Source organism: Panthera leo, chromosome C2 (assembly GCF_018350215.1).
Source record: "Panthera leo isolate Ple1 chromosome C2, P.leo_Ple1_pat1.1, whole genome shotgun sequence".
NCBI lineage: Eukaryota > Metazoa > Chordata > Mammalia > Carnivora > Felidae > Panthera > Panthera leo.
The window spans coordinates 121,387,208-121,408,141 of NC_056687.1; the positions used below are offsets into that span (position 1 = coordinate 121,387,208).

General features: G+C 38.9%; 1 protein-coding gene across 1 annotated transcript in view; it reads right to left on the bottom strand.

The window, feature by feature from the left end:
- ATP1B3 (ATPase Na+/K+ transporting subunit beta 3) overlaps positions 1-20,934 on the bottom strand; it is a 45,735-nt gene that overhangs the window by 24,336 nt on the left and 465 nt on the right. The window lies entirely within an intron of this gene.

Below are 20,934 nucleotides of genomic sequence, written 5' to 3' on the forward strand. Positions count from 1 at the left end.
TTAAAAAAAAAAACAACAACAGAAAAGTTCTTAAATTTTTTAAAACTTAGAAATGTTATTTATATGTATATAAATACATATATTTATGTATTATCGCAAGCAAGTAAAGTTGGAGGTGGGGGGGGGAGTGCAGAGAGAATCCCAAGCAGGCTCTCCACTGCTCAATGTTGGTGAAATCATGATGACCTGAGCCAAAATCAAGAGTTAGATGCTTAACCGACTGAACCACCCATGCACCCTGGAAAAGTTCTTAATCTTGACTAGTCTAATTCATCTATTTTTTTCTTGGTTGTTTGTGTTTTTGGTGTCATATTTAAGATACCACTGCCTACGGGCGCCTGGGTGGCTCAGTCGGTTAAGCGTCCAACTTCGGCTCAGGTCATGATCTCACAGTCCATGAGTTCGAGCCCTGCGTCAGGCTCTGTGCTGACAGCTCAGAGCCTGGAGCCTATTTCCGATTCTGTGTCTCCCTCTCTCTCTGACCCTCCCCTGTTCATGCTCTGTCTCTGTCTCAAAAATAAATAAACGTTAAAAAAAAAAAAAAAAAGAATGAAGAAAAAAAAAAAGATACCACTGCCTAATCCAAAGTTATGAAGACACGCATCTATGTTTTCTTCTAAGATTTTTTAGCTCTTAGGTTTGGGTCTTTGATCTATTTTCAGTTCATTTTTGTATAAGGTATAACGAAGGGGTTCAATTTCATTGTTTTGCATGTGGATATCCAGTTTTCCCAGTACCACTTGTTCAAAAAATTATTTGTTCCAGGGTGCCTGGCTGGCTCAGTCGGTGGAGCATGTGACTCTTGATCTCAGGGCTGTTAAATCTGAGCCCCACATTGGGTGTGGAGATTACTTAAAAATCTTAAAAAACACACACACACACAAAACATTTGTTCCCACTGAAAAAGTTTTCTTAAACTAATGGGCATATATTATCTTTATAATAAAAAAATGTATATGTACACTTGCACTCATATTTTATAATTTATTAAAATCATGGTAGCATAAAATAACTAAATAAGATTAAATAACCTGCTGAAGATTAACCTACCATAAGAGAAACATTCAGAGCAGTACCTCTCCATGTGGTACCTTTACCTGGTCTGCTCTTCCTGGCGGGCCTCAAGTTGTTAACTTTTTTAAGATTTTAATTTAAAAAAATGTTTTTAACGTTTACTCATATTTGAGAGAGAGACAGAAAGAGACAGAGCGTGAGTGGGGAAGGAGCAGAGAGAGAAGGGGAGAGAGAATCCCAAGCAGGCTCAGCACTCAGCACAGAGCCCAATGCGGGACTAGATCTCACAACCATGAGATCATGACCTGAACCAGTCAAGAGTCAGACACCTAAATGACTGAACTATCCAGGTACCCCAAGATTTTATTTTTAAGTAATCTCTACACCCAACGTGGAGCGTGAACTTACAACCGTGAGATCAAAAGGCACAAGCTCTACTGACTGAGCCAGCCACATGCTCCAAGTTGTTACCTTTCATAATCAAAACTCCCAATGTCTGAAAAATCTATCTTTCAAGCATTCTGTGTTGCTCCAGGTGATAGAAATTTACAAAGAGTAAGATCTGTTCCTTCTCTCCAAGAGTTCAGTTATCACAAGTGACAGACCTATAAGCAAAAAATTATAGACATCAAGGGCTAGAAGAAAAAAGAGAAAGAGAGAGAGAGAGAGAAAGAAAGAAAGAACTGTCTCTAGCAGGGAGAGGAAAGAAAAGGATTTCATCAGAGAAGGCCTCCAGGAATAAGTGAGTTGGCTCACCAAAGATGAAGAAGAGGAGTGAGCTCTGAGTCAAAGACCAGAGGACTAGCGGACTCCATAGGAGGCACAGCCAGATTGGGTGCAACTTTGCTCCTACCCCCCAATACACACTTGCTCCCAGTGTCAAGCAACTACTAATAGTAGCAATAACATCTACTCCAGAGTGGGAGCAGGGAGTATGGATGCTTGGGCTGAAAAACTTGGCAATGTCTGGAAGGATTGGTGAAAACCTAACGGAGTAGAGAGTTCCCATATCTAGACCGGCTCTCGGCTAACATTTGCTACCTACAGTTCCGTTTCTCGAGAGAGGAAAGTCTAAATACAAAGAGCAGGAGTACACACCCAATAAGTACCAAAGATTTCAGAAAAAGCTAATCTGATAAAGTACCAAGCTCAACAAAGAAAAGTAATACCCAGAAGAAGTGGGTGCAAATAAAACAAAAGGGAAAAAATAGTGAATTTAAAATACAGAAGGTGAAAGGACAATTTTTAAAAATCAGATTTCATATTCTGATTATTAAAATAAAAAGCTCATTAGATAAGCTGACCTGGAGAAGAGTTAAACTCTAAAGAAAAATCCAGACACCTAAGAAAATAAAACAGCAAACCAGAGACTGGGAGAAAACTTTTACAAAACATGTAACCAACAAAGGACTTCCTTGCCCCTAGAATTAGCAAAGAACTCTTACAACAAATTTTTTTTTAATGCACAAGAGTTTTGAAACAAAACTTCATCAAAGATGTAAGGATTGCAAAAAATAAGCTCAAGAAAAGGTGCTCAACATCACTAGTCATCAAGGAAGGGCAAACCAACACCACTAGCTCATGCCCACCAAAAATGCTGGAAACTTTAAGACTGACAGTACCAAGTGGTGGCTCAGGAGTGGAGCAAGTGAACTCTTGCACACTGCTAGTAGGAGTATACAAGAAATAAAAGCCCTATTTTAGAAAAACAGTTTGACAATTTTTTGAAATTAGCAACATACATCTATGATAGGATCCAGCTAATCCGTTCCTAGATATTTAACCAAGAAAAATAAAAAGCACATGTTCGGAAAGTAAGGTATAAGGATATTCATAGATGCTTTATTTGTAATTATTAAAAAGTACAAGCAATCCATATGCACATCAACAAATAAATTAATAAGTAAATTCTGGTATATCCATACAATGGAATACTATTCTTAAACTATTTCTCAAAATAATCATACTAAATGAAAGAAGTCATCCCCTTCTTGCACACACAGAGTATAAACTACATTCCATGTTTTTAAAATTTCAGAAAATACAGGGGCGCCTGGGTGGCTCGGTCGGTTAAGCGTCGGACTTCAGCTCAGGTCATGATCTCACGGTCCGTGAGTTCGAGCCCCGCGTCGGGCTCTGTGCTGACAGCTCAGAGCCTGGAGCCTGTTTCAGATTCTGTGTCTCCCTCTCTCTCTGCCCCTCCCCTGTTCGTGCTTTGTCTCTCTCTGTCTCAAAAATAAATAAACGTTAAAAAAAATAAAAAAAAAACAAATTAATTTAAAAAAATTTTTCAGAAAAGACAAACTGAAGTGTCAAAAGCAGATCTATTTTTGCCTGGAGACTTGGGAGGTAGGGAGAGAGGATCAATTACAAAGGGGCAATAGGAAATTTGGGGGTAATGATTATGGTTGTTATCTTGTTTAGTCATAGTTTCATGAGTACACTATTATATACACATATACGCCAGTGTATGTCAAAACTCAAGTTGTACACTTTAAATATGTACAGCTTACTATATGTCAATTATACTTCAATAAAGCTGTTTAAAAAAACAAATACAGGAGGGGGCCCTGGGTGGCTCAGTTGGTTAAGCATCCGACTCTTGGTTTCAGCTCAGGTCATGATCCCACAGTTCATGGATTCAAGCCCAGCATCAGGCTCTGCTCTGACAGTGTGGAGCTTACCTGGGATTGATTCTCTTTCTCTCTGCCCCTCTCCCACTCTCAATTGCATTCATTCTCTCTCAAAATAAATAAATAGGGGCGCCTGGGTGGCGCAGTCGGTTAAGCGTCCGACTTCAGCCAGGTCACGATCTCGCGGTCCGTGAGTTCGAGCCCCGCGTCAGGCTCTGGGCTGATGGCTCGGAGCCTGGAGCCTGTTTCCGATTCTGTGTCTCCCTCTCTCTCTGCCCCTCCCCCGTTCATGCTCTGTCTCTCTCTGTCCCAAAAATAAATAAAAAACGTTGAAAAAAAAATAATAAATAAATAAATAAAAACTTAACAAAAATTATTCCCAAAAACAAATAAATAAATAAATAACAAAAACAGAAGACTAACCTAGTGAATTGGCCAGCTAAGGAAAAATTCAATGAGCTAAAAGATCAAGCCAAGATTTTCTACAACAATCCCCAAAAGGAGGGAGGGAATGTATGGAAATTGTTGAGATATGGGGGACAGAACCAGAATATCATCAACAAATCTAATAGGAATTCCATCAGAAAAGAGAAGTGAAAGAATGCTCAAAGAAGTAACAAATTTTGAGTCTAGACTGGAAAAGACTGAAAAATGCTGGAAAACATCCAATACCTAGAAACATTTCAGAATACCAACAAGAGGAAATTTCTTAATGCTTCTAAAAAAATAAAACAGGCTGTACCTAAGACAGAGAACTGTAATTGAATCTTCTTGGCCAAAAATGAGATATATTCCAAACTGAGGAAGAATGATTGTAAACTAAAAGATCAACCAACTAAATAAACAAAAGGACATCTCCAGACATACAAAGACTCAGAAAATTTACTAACCTCATATCCTAACTGTAAGAATTGGTTATGCAATACAAAAAACTGAAGGGCAATAGCAAAAAAAACTGCTAGCAATGCAAGTGTCCTCAAACAAAGCAAAGAAATAAAACATAATACACACTGGAGAACTATAAACAGTTATTAAAAAAGGAATGAAACAGATTTCAAAAACTCCAAGTGGAAAAAAATCTCAAGATGATATATACCACATACTTAAATTTAAAACACTCAGAAGAATTATATTTCTATAAATATACATAAAATAGAGTCTTTGTTAATGGAACAGAAACTTGCAAATCAAATTCATAAACAGCAATGACCTCTGAATAAGGGAAGAAGGGTTCAGGATTGGGACTGGGGATGTAGCCAAGGAGGATTTGAGTTCTAGCACACCATCATTCTTTTCTTTTTTTGAAAAACAATTTATTTACATAATATCTAACTTCACAAAAAGAGGACAAAGATCATAGACTGAATTCCAAAATAAGTTAATATAATTGCGTATTTCCATTTTTTAAAGTTTTCTTTAAAAATCTAAGAGGAAGAATACATAAAACAATGGTGAGCAAAGCAACCAGTAAGACTTACTGGCAAAATCTAAGTGTTGATTTTAATTTCTTTTCCTTTTCAGGTTTGAGGAATAATTTAGATAGAATAACTTTTATCAATTTTAACTGTATAATCCCAATGAGTTTTGACAGTTGCATAATCTGTGAAACTACCACGAAAGATACAGAACATTTCTATCACTTCCAAAGAGCCCTTGTGCCCCTCTTCAATCCACACATCATTTGCCAGGTAAGCAATGATCTCCTTTTGTCACTATATTCATTAATATTTTATATAAAGTTAAAAATTTTAATTTGTTTAAATTTAATAACAAAATCCAAAAATAATATGACAAAAAAATTAAGTCAAATAATAAAAATTCTTTAATTTTTTTTTTTTTTACATTTTATTTATTTTTGATAGAGAGAGACAGAGCACAAGTAGGGGAGGGGCAGAGAGAGAAGGAGACACAGAGTGGGAAGCAGGCTCCAGGCTCTGAGCTGTCAGCACAGAGCCCGACCCGGGGCTCAAACTCACAAACCACGAGATCATGACCCGGGCCGCTTAACCAACTGAGCCACCCAGGCGCCCCTAAAAAACATTCTTAAAGTGAGTTAAAAAAATCCACTGAATGCTATTATGGAAGAAAACCTAAAATTATACCACCTAATGGTTGAAAACAAAGTAGGTCTTGCCTAACAAAAAGAAATCTAGATGTAACATTATGACTCTAAGCAAACTAGAATTCAAGTCAAAAAGCATGAACAGTACAAACATGTTTCTTATTAATAAAAATACAAACACATCAAGAAGATGCAGCATAACAACCATGAGCCTTTGTGATGCTAAATCGCTTAAAATACGTAAAGCAAAGGCAAAATTACAAAATTACCTCAATCCTATTAACATAGCTCTCCCAAAAATCCACACATGAAGTAAGTAATAACAAAAAGGACAGTAACTATTTTTAAAACACAACTCACAGTTACCTAATATATGCAGAACTTTTGTAGCCACCAGAAAATAAACTCTTTACAAACTTGCAACACTGTCCCTAAAAGGGATCATGACAAGTTACAAAACACAAAAAAACCCAAATTTATAAACTTAAAAAAAAAATCAAAGCCACATTCTTTAAAATTTAAGTAAATATATTAGAAATTAAAACAAAAATTTAGAAAATGGATTTCTATTTAGTCCTTGGATTAAAAAGACAAATCTGGGATGCCTGGGTGGCTCAGTCAGTTAAGCATCTGACTTAAGCTCATGTCATGATCTCACCGTCTGGGGGTTCCAACCCTGCATCAGGCTCTGTCCCCACAGCTCGGAGCCTGGAGCCTGCTTCGGATTCTGTGTCTCCCTCTATCTCTGCCCCTCCCCCTGACACGCTCTGTCTCTCTCCATCATCAAAGATGAATAAACGTTAAAAGAAAAAAAAAGAAAAAGAATGCCTGGGTGGCTCAGTCAGTTAAACCTTCCAACTATGGCTCAGGGCATGATCTCATGGTTCATGAGTTCTAGCTCCGCGTCAGGCTTTGCACTGACAGCTCAGAGCCTGGAGCCTGCTTCGGATTCATTCTCTCTCTCTCTCTCTCTCTCTCTCTCTCTCTCTCTCTCTGCCCTTCCCCTGCTAGTACTCCGTCTCTCTTTCTCTGTCTCAAAAATAAATAAAACATTTAAAAAATTAAGAAAAAAGACAATGAAACCTGAAATATTCAAAATTCAAAACAATAATATATTCAGAGCAGAAAGCAAACAAAAATCCTTATGTTCATTCACTAAAACACAAGATTAACAACAACAACAAGCCAGGTTTTTAATTCAAGACTAAAATAAATTCAAGGAAAGGGAAGAATAAAGATGAAAATAGAAATGCAAAAATATTTAACTTGATCAGTAAAACCAGTTTTAATTAGCAAACTTGAGAATAAATGAAATATGATTTTTTTAGGAAATAAACATTTCCAAATCAGAAGTTTTTAAGAAAAATAAACAGAGCTCTACCCCTAAAATACATACACATCCAAATGGCTTTAACTGTTCTCCCAATTTTCAGAGAATAGACTCTTTCTACAGATAAACTATATTTTTAGTATGCCCTGTAAGTTACCTAAGTGTTTTGTTGTTGTTTTTTAAACTAGGCTTCATGCCCAGCGTGGAGCCCAACACAGAGCTTGAACTCACCACCCTGAGAGCAAGACCTGAGCTGAGATCAAGAGTCAGATACTTAAGCGACTGAGCCACCCAGGCACCCCTACTTTAAGGCCAGCCTATGTGATACCAAAACTGGACACTCAGTATCCACACAAATTTCACTTTATTTTTTATTTTAGAGACAGAGAATGCATGTGCATGAGGAGAGAGGCAGAGGGACAGGAAGTGAGAGAATCTCAAGAATCAAGAGTCGGATGCTCAACTGATTGCGCCACCGAGGAGGCGTGCCTCACACATGTATTTTACTTTACAAACGCTCACATACAGCTTACATACTACAGTGTGATAAGGACACAGGAACAGAGACACAAATCAACAAAATCCAAGAAACGATCCGTAAGACGAAGTTTTGTATGTAAGAAAGTTGGCAATTCAGATCAGTGAGGAAATGATGGATTATTCAACATATTTTGGGGTAAGTGATTAGGAAGAGCCCATTAAGACTATTAAACTTCTGGTGGCTCAGTCAGTTAAGCGACCGACTTTGGCTCAGATCACGATCTTGCAGTTTGTGAGTTCAAGCCCCACACCAGGCTTTGCGCTGATGGTGCAGAGCCTGCTTGGTATTCATTCTCTCTCCCTCTGCCCCTCCCCAGACTTGCGTAGGTGCTCTCTCCCAAAGTGAATAAACTAAATAAATTATAAAAAAATGTTAAATCTGTGATAATGTTAATGAAAAACAAGTATTTTTAAATAAACAAATTAAGAGAGGCGCCTGGTGGCTCAGTTGGTTAGGCCTCTGATTCTTGGTTTGGGCTCAGGTCATGATCTCACAGTTTCCCAAGTTCAAGTCCTCCCCTGGGCTCTGGGCTGGCAGCTGGGAGCCTGCTTATGATTCTGTCTCTGCCCCTCCCCCACCTGCACTGTCTCTGCATCAAAATTAATTATTTAATTAGACAAAAGGGAGCAAAGAGATGAGGGACTGTAAAAAAAAAAAAAAAAAAGGAAACTGGGCAAACAAAAATATGCTCAGGTGTAGTTATCAGAGAGACTGCAAAATAAACCAACCAGATGTTACCTTCCCATCAAACTGGCAAAAAAAATTTTTTTAAAGAGTAATAATATCCAGTGCTCAGAAAGTTGAAGGGAAACTGGTCCATTCATCCACTGCTGGTGGAAGTATAAATTGGTACAGCTTTTTTGGAGGACAGTAAATGTTAATATAAAAATAAGCATATACTAGGGCACCTGGGTGGCTCAGTCAGTTGAGTGTCCAACTCCATTTCGGCTCAGGTCATAATCCCAGAGTTGTGGGATCAAGCCCCACACCAGGCTCAGCAAGGAGCCTGCTTAAGATGCTCTCTCATTATCTCCCTCTGCCCCTCTCCCACACTTGTGCTCTCTCGAGTTAAAAAAGAAAAAAAAGCATATACTATAAAGTGGTAATTCCACTACCATAAAGTGCCATATTCAGTATCTAGCCTAGATAAATTGTGGCACACATGCAGAGCAGCAATTTTTAAGAGAAATACTGGAAACAATCTCAATATTCATAACAAAAAATATATGTCTTGGATATATATCTCTCCACTATGGATTATACAATGATTCAAAGGAATGAAATAAATACTGACATGGAAACACAGTCAAATCACATTAAGTGACAGGGGAAGGGAGAAAGCAAGTTTAAAAACATACATTCTTCCTATTACTCATGTAAAAGTGGAAAATTACTTATTCCTACATATTCCATACATATACACATACACAAATAAGTATATACATATATCTAAATGCACTGAAACAGGACTAGTAGGAAAACTGATAAAACAATCACTAATCATTCTCTATAGGAGAGACTCCACAACTGGTGGAAAGCAGTCAGGAGAAACACATAAATGTATGCATATATTTTTTTCTTTAGTATTTATTAGCATTGTTTATACATACACAGTAAGGTCAAATGTCAATGAACATCCAGAAATTCACCTAGATTCTACCGTTAACATTCTACTATATCTTGTATCTATTCACCACTTATTTTTTAAACGCATTTCAAGTTCTAGATGTCAGTATGTACACTTCACTCCTAAATACTTCATCATGCATAATAACTAAAACAGAGAGGAAAAATTACACTTAATGAAATACACAAGTCTCTAATGTGCCATTACACAGGTTTTGACCATCACAGCCAAAGAACAAATAATCCAAAAAGGGGCAGAAGACATGAATAGACATTTTTTCTAAAGAAGACATACAGATGGCCAAAAGACATGAAAAGATGCTCAACATCACTTACCCGGGAAATGCAAATCAAAACTACAGTGAGATATCCCCTCACACCTACCAGAATGGCTAAAATCAACAACACAAGAAACAACAGGTGTTGGCAAGGATGTGGAGAAAGAACCACCCTCTTGCACTGTTGGTGGGAATGTAAACTGGTGCAGCCACTCTGAAAACAGTATGAAGGTTCCACAAAAAGTTAAAAATAGAACTACTGGGGTGCTTGGCTGGCTCAGTCGGTAGAGCATGCAACTCTTGATCTCGGGGTTGTGAGTTCAAGCCCCACACTGGGTGTAGAGATCACTTAAAAGTAAAATCTTAAAAAAAAAAAAAAAAGAAAGAAAAAGAAAAAGAAGAACTACCGTACAATCCAGAATTGCGCTACTAGGTATTCACCCAAAGAATACAAAAATACTAATTCAAAGGGATACATGCACCAGAATGCTTACAGTATTATACACAATAGCCAAGTTATGGAAATAGCCCAAGTGTCCTCCAATTGATGAATGGATAAAGTAGTGTGTGTGTGTGTGTGTGCGCGTGTGTACACACACACACACACACACACCAGAATATTACTCAGCCATAAAAAAGAATGAAGTCTTGCTATTTGCAACATGGATAGAGCTAGAGAATACAATGCTAAGTTAAATAAGGCAGTCAGAGAAAGACAAACACCATATGATCTCACTCATGTGTGGAATTTAAGAAACAAATGAGCAAAGGAAAAAGAGAGACAGACAGACAGAGACAGAGAGACAGACAAAAGACTCTTAACTACAGGGAACAAACTGATGGTTACCAGAAGTGAGGTGGGTAGAGGGACTGGTGAAACAAGTGATGGGGATTAAGGAATGCACTTGTTATGAGCACTTGGTGTTGTATGGAACTGATGAATCACTATATTGTACACCTACAACTAATATACTGTATGTTAACTAAATTTTTAAAAAATTTAAAAAAGGGGGGGGGGGTTGTTTGACAACTACATTCTGTATGATCCAAGTCCCTAGTAAGATACAGAACATTACCACCATCCTATCAAGTTCTCTTGTGCCCCCTCCCAATCCCCACAACCACCACCTTAGAGGTAAACACCATTCTGGGCTTTTTTCCAGCAATTGATAAGTGTTGCTTGTTTTAGAATTCACATAAATGAAATCATATAATATGTGTTCTCTTAGGCAAAGCTTCTTTCCTGCTCAGCCTGACTGTGAAACTCATCCATGTTTTGTGTATCCATAGTTGGTTCCTTTTTATCGTTGGATAGTATTCTGCTGTTTGGACATACCAGTTTGTTTACCTACTCTCCTGCTGATGGACGCCTGGAGTGTTTCCAGTTTGGAGCTACTATGAATACTCTTGTACAAGTATTTTTGTGAACTTATGTTTTCATTTCTCTTGGGTAAACACCTAGGAGTAGAACTGCTGGGTCATGGAGTAGATGTGTATTTACTTTTATAAAAAACTACCAGACCTTTATCCAAAGTGGATATACCATGTATTACATTTTAAAAATCATTGCTGTTAACAGTGGTTACCCAAGAAAGAAGCTGAAGAAGACAGTGGACTTACTGATTATTCACATCTGTATTGTAAAAATTCAACCAATAGGGTTACTTTCATTATATAAAAAGAACAAAGCCAAGAGTCTACATCTAATACTAGTCCAGACTTCTTGAGTTAGCCTACACTGACACTAACTTCTAAAGAGGTCAGCAAACCACAGGTGCTGCCTGTTTTTATAAATCAAATATTGAAACATAGCTAGGTCCATTAGTTTATACATTGTCTATAGCTACTTTCAAGCTACAATAGAGTTGAGTAGTTGCAACAGACACCAGTGGGCTGGCAAAGGCTAAAGTACTACCTGGTCCCTTAAAGGAAAAATTGGCCACCTCTTGTTCTAAAGCATTTACATTTTTTTTTTTTTTTCATTTCAAAGTGACATTTGAAACTCTCTCATTCAACTTTTCTCCTACAGAATTAAAAGCAAGAGATTTTAAATGGGTTATCTAAGCTTAGCTGGATGTGTGGAACCAAAAATTAGGTCTATATTCTGAGTCCTAGTTTGGTCACCTCAGAATACTGATATACTTCTAAGGTTCATGAAGTAAAAAAATATATATGCCCACAGGCTCACTTTTACTACAGTGCCCTATGTGGAAACTTCAAAATGAATTACTTTAGTGGGGCAGAATCATGGTAAGTTATGGGGAATTATGCCTTTATGTACAAGTATCTCCACGAATAAGACTTTCACAGTGTGTAGCCATACTAGCCCAACAATACTTTCAACTTTAGCCCAAGGAATAGATGAATCTCAAGATGAAACTGATTAAATGACAATTTGTGCATCAAAAAAAAAAAAAAAAAAAAGGTAAGTGCTTACTATTACTATGTGCCAGATGCTACAGGGATGTGCAAATGAAATCCTGATGTGTGAGAACATCTAGTTAGTAAGAGCAATGTACATAAACAACTATAATCCAGGATACAAAGTTTTAGGTGTTACAGGAGATAAATGTGGTATTATTTTCATCTGGGCACATCAGAGAAAGCTTATGACAGCTGATACTCAAGCTAGATCTGTGAAGTAGGAAAGAATTTTCGATGCAGAGATGAAAGGGCATGGGGGAGGGAATGAGCAGAGCATTCCAGACCAAGGGCCCTCAGATCCACCCATTTGGGCTATGACATGTGGTATATGTAGAGTACGGTGGGAAATGACAGGTTATAAGGTTGGAAACTTAGTTCTAACCCAGTATGTAATAAGCCCGGAATGCCAGGCTGTCTGGAAATTATTTAAACTTTCTGAAAACAGTGGGGATCCAAATACAATTTTAGGGTATGGGAAGTAGCATGATCAAAGCTGTAGCCTTAAAAATAACCTGACAGCAGTGAAGTTGCAGTGGTTTAGGTCACAATGATTCCAAATGATTCCTTGGGTTTTTCTGGAGATGCATCAGAAGTTATGAGCTTCCCCAAAGTCAGTAACACTATAGCTTTTTTTGTTTTAAGAAGCAGGTAGAAGCTGGAAAGCCAATGGTCTATTGAACTTGGAACAACTTTGGAAAAGTTATGAAAGCTCTTCATCTGGTGCTTTAAGTTTTATTTTTTTAATAGTTTTTTTAATGTTTATTTGAGAGAGAGAGAGAGAGAGAGAGAGAGAGAGAGAGAGAGAAAGAGAGAGAGAGAGAGGGAGAGAGGTAAAGAGAGAGAATCCCAACGCGGAGCTCAATCCCACCACAAGATCATAACCTAACCGAAATCACAAGAGCCAGATACTTAACCGACTGAGCTACCCAGGTGCCTTCATCAGGGAATTTATAAGAAAAGGCACTACCAGACCCTGATACAGGGGAGACAGGGTTGATGCAAGTGTTAAGGACTACAAAATTTGAAACAGGTGGTTAGTATTATGAAGCTATGAAAAACGAGCACCCTGCACCCCCTCTGAATGTGGGTTTTCGTAAGATATGGGCATGGGAGAGGAATAGGGCAGAGTAAATTAATTCCTGAATTAACTGTAGTAGTGGCAATGAGGATGTGGGTCACAGATTTAAGAGACATTATAGAACTGGCATGACTTGGACAGGTTTAGAGCCCAAATGACAAAAAAGATAGTGACCTTCTTTTCAAAAATTGCAAATACAGGAGCAACTCAGAACTTCAGTAGAGGAAGGAAAAAAGAGCTCTGTCTGCAAGGTGACATATAAGGTAATTTAGTTACAGAGTTAGTCAAGATATCTAAGCCTCTCTCTCTCAAGGTTTATGGGATATGCAGGATGCAACTGAATCTGAGAGAGATGTTAACCAGTAAGTAAAATGTGTGAGTGATCTTTGCAGTTGTTTTATGAGACTGCCAGGGAAGAAGATGAAGAAAAAACAAGGCCAAAGACAGCACCTGAGAAATACACGTTTAGGAAACAAGGTAGAACAGACTGGAGCGAATCAGGAAAATGATTATGAGAGATACTGGGGGAGGGGGGTGGTAAGGGCACACAAAGGGCAACTATTTATGGGCCAGAATCTACCAACAGAAATGTACCTTATGCTGGGGCACCTGGGTGGTGCCCCATTAAGCGTCAGACTCTTGCATAGGTCATGATCTCACGGTTTTGTGGGTTCGAGCCCAACATCGAGCTCAGCACTGGCAGCCCAGAGCCTGCTTGGGATTCTCTCTCCCTCTGCCCTTCCCCCACTAGCTCTCTGTCTCTCTCAAAATAAATTAACTTAAAAAAAAATTTTTTTTTTTAAAGAAAAGTACCTTTGGATGAGGGTGAGTCATACCTTACTATGACATCAGCAAAATACTAAGAAGTCACAAATAAGAGCCAGTCCACAATCAGTAACAAAGTTTAAACAGATTCGTGGGAGGCTGCTAAGTTAAAGGATTATTTTCAGAAATATTATTTGTAAAGCACCCTGCAGGACGCAGGACATTACTGTTAAATAAATGCCCATTAAATCTGAGAAAAGTTAAAACACACACACACACACACAGGTCCTTTATGCAGGTCTCATAAGAACAGTATAAAAAGCTAAATAGAGCAATAAAGCAGGAAGCAGGAGACCTGGATAATCACCTCGTTTCTGTTATCCTAATCAGATGCACCACTCAGGCAGTCACAAACTCAGCTGAATCTTCAACAAGAAAGTTAAGTGGATGCTTCCTCTGAACTTCTATGAAAACTCACAATGCTATTAAAAAGGTGGGGGTGGTAGGGGCACCTGGCTGGCTCAGTCAGTTGGGCATTCAACTCTTTATTTATTTATTTAAAAAAAAAATTTTTTTAACGTTTATTTATTTTTGAGAGAGAGAGAGACAGAGCATGAACAGGGGAGGGTCAGAGAGAGGGAGACACAGAATCCGAAACAGGCTCCAGGCTCTGAGCTGTCAGCACAGAGCCCAATGCGGGGCTCAAACTCACGGACCGTGAGATCGTGACCTGAGCCGAAGTCGGCCGCTTAACCGACTGAGCCACCCAGGCACCCCATTCAACTCTTGATCTAAGCTCAGGTCTTGATCCCAGGGCCATGGGTTCGGGCCCCACACTAGGCATGAAGCCTATGTTAAAACACACAAACAAACAAATAAACAAAACGGGGGGGGGGGGGGGGTAGTGGGATGCCCAAACATGCGGGAACCTTTATACTATGATACACCAATACCAAAACAGTTTTTAAAATGTTGTAAAAGACTAATTACATGGGAACACTTCATAATAGAGCTCACTCATTCAACTTATTTTTATTACCTTCCTACTAAGTGCTGGGCAAAAGGCTCAATGTTAGGGAATCAAAGACGAGTAAGTAAGAACGTATAGTCTAGTAAACAGGCAACACTACTACATAAAGTCATAAATGCTATAACAGAAAAAAATATTGTGGGATACACAGGCACTTGATGCAGTCTTAAGGCAAATAGGCATTCAAAGATGTGTACCAGAGATCAGGCTATCAAAGCTGACATCTGAATACCCAAGCCAAGGTCAAAGAGAGAGATTCAGAAGCTAGGAAACAGGCCCAGAAGGGGTAGAGAATGGCAGACAGAGAAATAAGTCAGCAAGATTATAGTGTGTGTGTCATACTTAGGAGCCCCTGAGGACAATGGAGATTTATTTACAAGAAGTGTACTGAACATTCCACAGTCCTATGAAACATCCAATTGAAGATTTCCGACAGGCAGTTGGTTATATTAATATAAAAAAAACCATACAAACTAGAGATGTAGATTTGGAAGTCTCAACATAGAATAACTGAAGACACCAGAATACATAAATTCTAAGAGGAAGTGTGAACATTTCCCACAGAGGTGATGGAGTGGGGCAAGGTTATCCCCAACACATAACCCCAAGGTTATGCCCCCAAGGCGGCAGAGGGGTAAAAACCATCCCCTCAAACATCAAAAATTAAGATAAAACTAGCTATCTAAGTGTATACTTAAATTTTTACTTATACATAAAAAAAATTATTTACAAAAAAGAAACAGACTATTAAAATGTTAATAGTGCTTATTCTAAGTGGTTAAAGATTACAGATTAATTTTACTTCAAAATTAATGCAATAAATGCATAATTAGAAAATAATAAACTTATCTTTCAACGTTAAATGTTTCTCTTTCCATTACACGATTGGTCCTTAAACACGACAAATCATGGAAATATTGTGACTAAAGATAGAAAGATTTTTAAACTTCTTTTAATATAATTAATTTAATTCTACAGATATAAATTCAAAAGTCAATTTCAAAGAATCAAATTTTGGGGGTAGAGGAAGGTTGGTCTTTAACAATAGTAAAGCACATACTACTGTAATTACAACATCTAGAACATAACACACAAACTTACCCCGTCCCCTCCCTTCCACTACCAGTCCAGGAAGTGCTGTCTCCTGCTGGGTGATGGCTCATTATGCCTCTGCTGCTGCCGCTGCCACACCCACCACTGACCTTCATTTATAGCCTGCACACAGGGTAAGGCAAGTCCTGTTACTTTCCCAACAGTGCACATTTTTGTAAAGTTTCTTTAGTATGTCACACTCCACAGGACAAAGAACAACATCTTACAAAACTATGTGATACTGGGAAAATAAACACACTTGCCTTCTCCCCTACAGTCAGACACCCAAGATGGGATGGAGTCTGATCTCCAAAGCAGAGCATTTACTGAGGCATGACCCAGAATGGGAGCAGGTGACTGAGAAAATGGCACTTCGTGGATCTATAATAAAAGAAAAGGTACATGAACAAAATGTAGATGTTAATAGTTTTGGTCCAGAATCCCGAGTATGCTTGGAAATCAGTAACTCAAGTTTTAAGTTAATATTAATATAGAGCATCTACTGACAGCCCTCAGATAATGAACTCCAAAGAAGTCCACAGCAGATGTCATTAAATGACATCAAGTCACAGCATAGTTTAAAAAAAAAAAAAAAAAAAAAAAAAAGCCTCTGGCCTTGGAGGTAGTTTAAAGGCCAAGGATTCTATCGCTGAGTAAATTTTGACAAATCAGATCTACGAGTTCAACTTTCTCACCTATGAAATGAGGACATAGGGCTACATTAGTGGCTTTCAAGCTTTTTTGACTGTGAGCCACAATAAGAAATACATTTTACTCAAGGTATCTGTATATATAAAGTACAGAAAAGTTTCATGGAACATGTTTCCTTAGAATAAACTTATCAGGCAGAATAAACTGGTATTTTTACTATTCTATTTCACTATTCTTAAATTTTTTTTTTTACGTTTATTCATTTTTGAGAGAGAGAGACAGACAGAGCACAAGCAAGGTAGGGGCAGAGAGAGAGGGAGACACAGAATCTGAAGCAGGCTCCAGGCTCCCAGCTATCAGCACAGAGACCGACACGGGGCTCGAACTCACAAACCACGAGATCATGACCTCAGTGGAAGTTGGATGCACAACCAACTGAGCCACCCAGGTGCCCCTCTATTTCATTATTCTTAAAAATGTTAATTGCAACACATGGTCTGTTAAAGTTTAAATAATAGATGATTTCTAAGCTATCTTTCACTCTAATTGTATTTAATGCATTTAGTTTTAGTATTTGCAACATAAGCCACAAGATGCTATTTTTTTGTCCTATTTTCATACATGGCAACTACTAATTCCTGATGTGTCATTACTGTTCAGCATAAGAAACCAGCTCTAGGTATACTTTGATCATCTACATAGTGCACTTTATTTTAGAAGGTTGTTGTGAAAATCAACTGAAGTGATTTTATATCTGCGAGTATTTTGAAACTGCCAAACATACAAGAAGCAACTCAAAATCTTTCATATAGGAGCACCTGGCTGGCTCAGTCAGTACAGCATACACAACTCTTGATCTTGGGGTCATGGGTTTGAGCCCCACATTGGGTATAGAGATTACTTAAAAAAAATAAAATCTTAAAAAAAAAAATCTTTTATATGGTCATTTAAAATAAGACAATGTGGGGTGCATGGGTATCTCAGTCAGTTAAGCGTCCAACTCTTAGTTTTGGTTCAGGTCATGATCTCACAGTTTTGTGAGTTTGAGCCCCACATCGGGCTCTGTGCTGACAGTACAGAGCCTGCTTGAGATTCTCTCTCCTGGTCTCTCTGCCCCTCTCCCACTCACGCTGTGTCTCTCTCACAAATGAATAAAATTTTTAAAAATACTATAAAGTAAGACAATATGGTATAACCTCCACTATTTTCTCTATCCCAAGTATAAATGCTAAAATTGCTCTTTAAATGAGTGCTTTTAATATATCCCACGCATTGAAGAACCTCAAATTAGACGGGATAAATGTACTAAAGACTTCAATGTAAAAAATAAAATTAGGAAATATGTTAAATGAATGTCTTTATAAAATCTTTGAGGTAGGGGCGCCTGGGTGGCTCAGTAGGTTGAGCGTCCAACTTCGGCTCAGGTCATGATCTCATAACTCGTGAGTTCGAGCCCCGCTTCAGGCTCTGTGCTGACAGCTCGGAGCCTGGAGCCTGCTTCAGATTCTGTGCCTCCCTCTCTCTGCCCCAACCCACTTGCATTCTGTCTCTGTCTCTCTCACAAATAAATAAACATTAAAAAAAAAAAATCTTTGAGGTAGAGAAGGCTTTTTTCTATAGGCCAGCAGACACTGCAACTTTACCAAAGTCAACCCAAAAAACAAACACATAACCATCTCCCCGCTACACCTACACTGAAATTCAAAAGCAACTAGAAAAAATTTGCAAATGAGTTTCTTTAAAAAAAAAAAAAAAGTAACTTATTTCCAAAACGTAAAGGGTACACATATTAAATACAACCTAGAAATTGCACTAGTAGAAACATATATCAAGGAATAAATTTGCAGAAATGTACATGCAAGGCTGGAGGGAATGGGCAGAGGAGAGACCAGTACATACGATAAAGTACTGGTTAAAAAAAAATCAGGAGTTATTCATATTTCCCTGGGTATCTCCCATGCATACATAAGATATACATGTTAATCAACATATTTGTTTTAAAAAAATCATGGTAGTACACGGACCTATATAATAGAACATTAGTGAGCTATTAAAAATGATACAGATTTTTATTAACATGGGAAGGTGCCCACAATATATTCCAAACACTATAAAGCAACACTTGTTGTAGGATCTCTTTTTGTTAAAAAAAAAAAAAAAAAAAAAAAATTGACATTATACCCATTTAAGTCTGCCCAGATATGTATCAAAAATATTAACAGTGGGTATCTCTGTGGTGATGAGATCAGGCAGGTAGCCCATACAGTGCCTTTCTAAGAATTAGAACTGGAACAAGATACTCTTTTCTCTAGGCAGACTCCCCACGCTCAAGGGTACACAGCCTGGAGAGTGGAGTATGGACTTCAGCCTCTACACACCACATCTACATATATCCTTAGAGAGATGCCCTTATGTTGGGATAGGATTATGGATGGCAATTTATGCCATTTTGCACTGGTTTACTATTACTCCAATAAACGCGGAAATGTATTATTTGTTGATAAGAATAACACTTATTTTGGAGCATCTGAGTGGCTCAATTGGTTGGGTGACTGACTTCGGCTCAGGTCATGATCTCACAGTTGGTGAGTTCGAGCTCCGCGTCGGGCTCTGTGCTGACAGCTCAGAGCCTGGAGCTGCTTCAGATTCTGTGTCTCCCCCTCTCTCTTCCCCTCCCCTGCTCATGCTGTGTGTCTCTCTGTCTCTCAATAATAAATAAATGTTAAAAAAAAAAAAAAAGAATAACCCTTATTTTCAATTTTGAATAAGTCTCCTTTAATCCTTCTAAAACTAATCCCAACTTTACCTGTAGTACTAGAACTCTTATATGCCTTTACACTTTGACAGTTTGTGCCTATTATTTACTTAAATGCATATACTCAATAAAATTTCAACTTCAACATCATATAAATACAAAGGTTAGGTAAGAAGTACTACCTGCATTAAGAAATGTCATTCTAACATAAAATGAAGGTACTTATTACTGGAAATAAGGCACTGAGGGAAGTAGTCTACAAAGTTAATCCCTCTCCACCACTCAAAAATTCCTTCAGCAAAATGGTAGCACATTCTAGAAGCAATAATTTTTCACCACTTTTCCCCCATTTAACTCCGGATGCAAGATTTATTTCCTCTTCACATTAGTGGGTTCCCAAAAGACAGCTATCTAAATAAAAATCGTGAGTGTTAGTTAGGCAAGGCATCTGTAAAATAATAAAACTGCTGGACTAGGATTAAAGGACAACTGGGTTCTTTTCTTGGCTCTGTGGAATATGTAATTTTACACAAAGCAAAATCACAACCTCTCTAGATCTCATTTTTCTCATCTCTAAACTGGGGGTTGGGCTAAAAAACCTCCAAGGCCCCTTTCAGCTTGTGATAGGACTTTAAGCCTCCTTTCCACTCTGGAGGAGCCAATTTCAGTCAAAAGCAACAGTTTATTTTTTGAGTCATAGCTAATTTACCCTCTCCCTGTTTCTCTTAAAAATGTCGTGCCCAAATAGTTCTCAACTCTAGAAATTTATTCTCACTCGGAAAAAAAAGGTCAAGACCTACTAACAAGGTGTTCTTTAAAAGGCAAAAACAAAACAAAACACTAGTCCTTATTCAATATAAATTATAAATTAATATAAATTTTCGGAAAGCAAAAACGCACCCTAAAGCAGCACTCCACTGGTGGATGGCTTAAATATGTCTTTTAAAACAAAGAACTCATACACAGAAAAACTGCTAACATACACAACCATCACATGTTTTGAAGGCACAAAAACTGTTCCCCCTGGGATGTACTTTCCCCAAAAGAAGCCTCTCTGCCAGGAAGAAAACGTCTCTAATTAAAAAGGAATTAGGCAGGAACCAACCCTTTTAATGGTCTTCTCACTGTCCGAATTCAAGTGCATTTTCGTGTACCAAGTACTTGTGTGATTAACTAACCGCGGCACAAAGATGCAACCCACACACTTAACACTCACTCACACTCTTCCGACCGGGGTGGCAGCGTGGACGAGTCACAAGATAGCGGCGAGAGTGGAAATTTCCTCTCCCCGGGCGTGGGGCAGGGTCTGGCTTCCCCGAACCGCTCGGCGCCACCGGCCGCCTCAGCCAGGGCCTCTCCCGGACCGCGCGCTCCGTACAAAGGAGGCCCGGGCTCTCGGCTGCCGCACGCTCGGGACTCGGCTCCGGGCAGGGGTCCCCAGCCTCCGGCGCCGCTCGGGGCCGGAGGCCTGGGCAGCTCAGCACGTGCGCCCCGCTCCCGACTGGGAGGAAGAAACCGGCGCGGCGCGGCCCGGCCGGGGCTGCCCGCGGGCCCGGCTGCCTCGGGAGCGAGCGGCGGCCCGCCCGCCACGCTAGAAATGAATGGGGCCGCGCTGCCCCTCCTCCGCCACCGCCCGTACGACAGTCTGGCGGCCC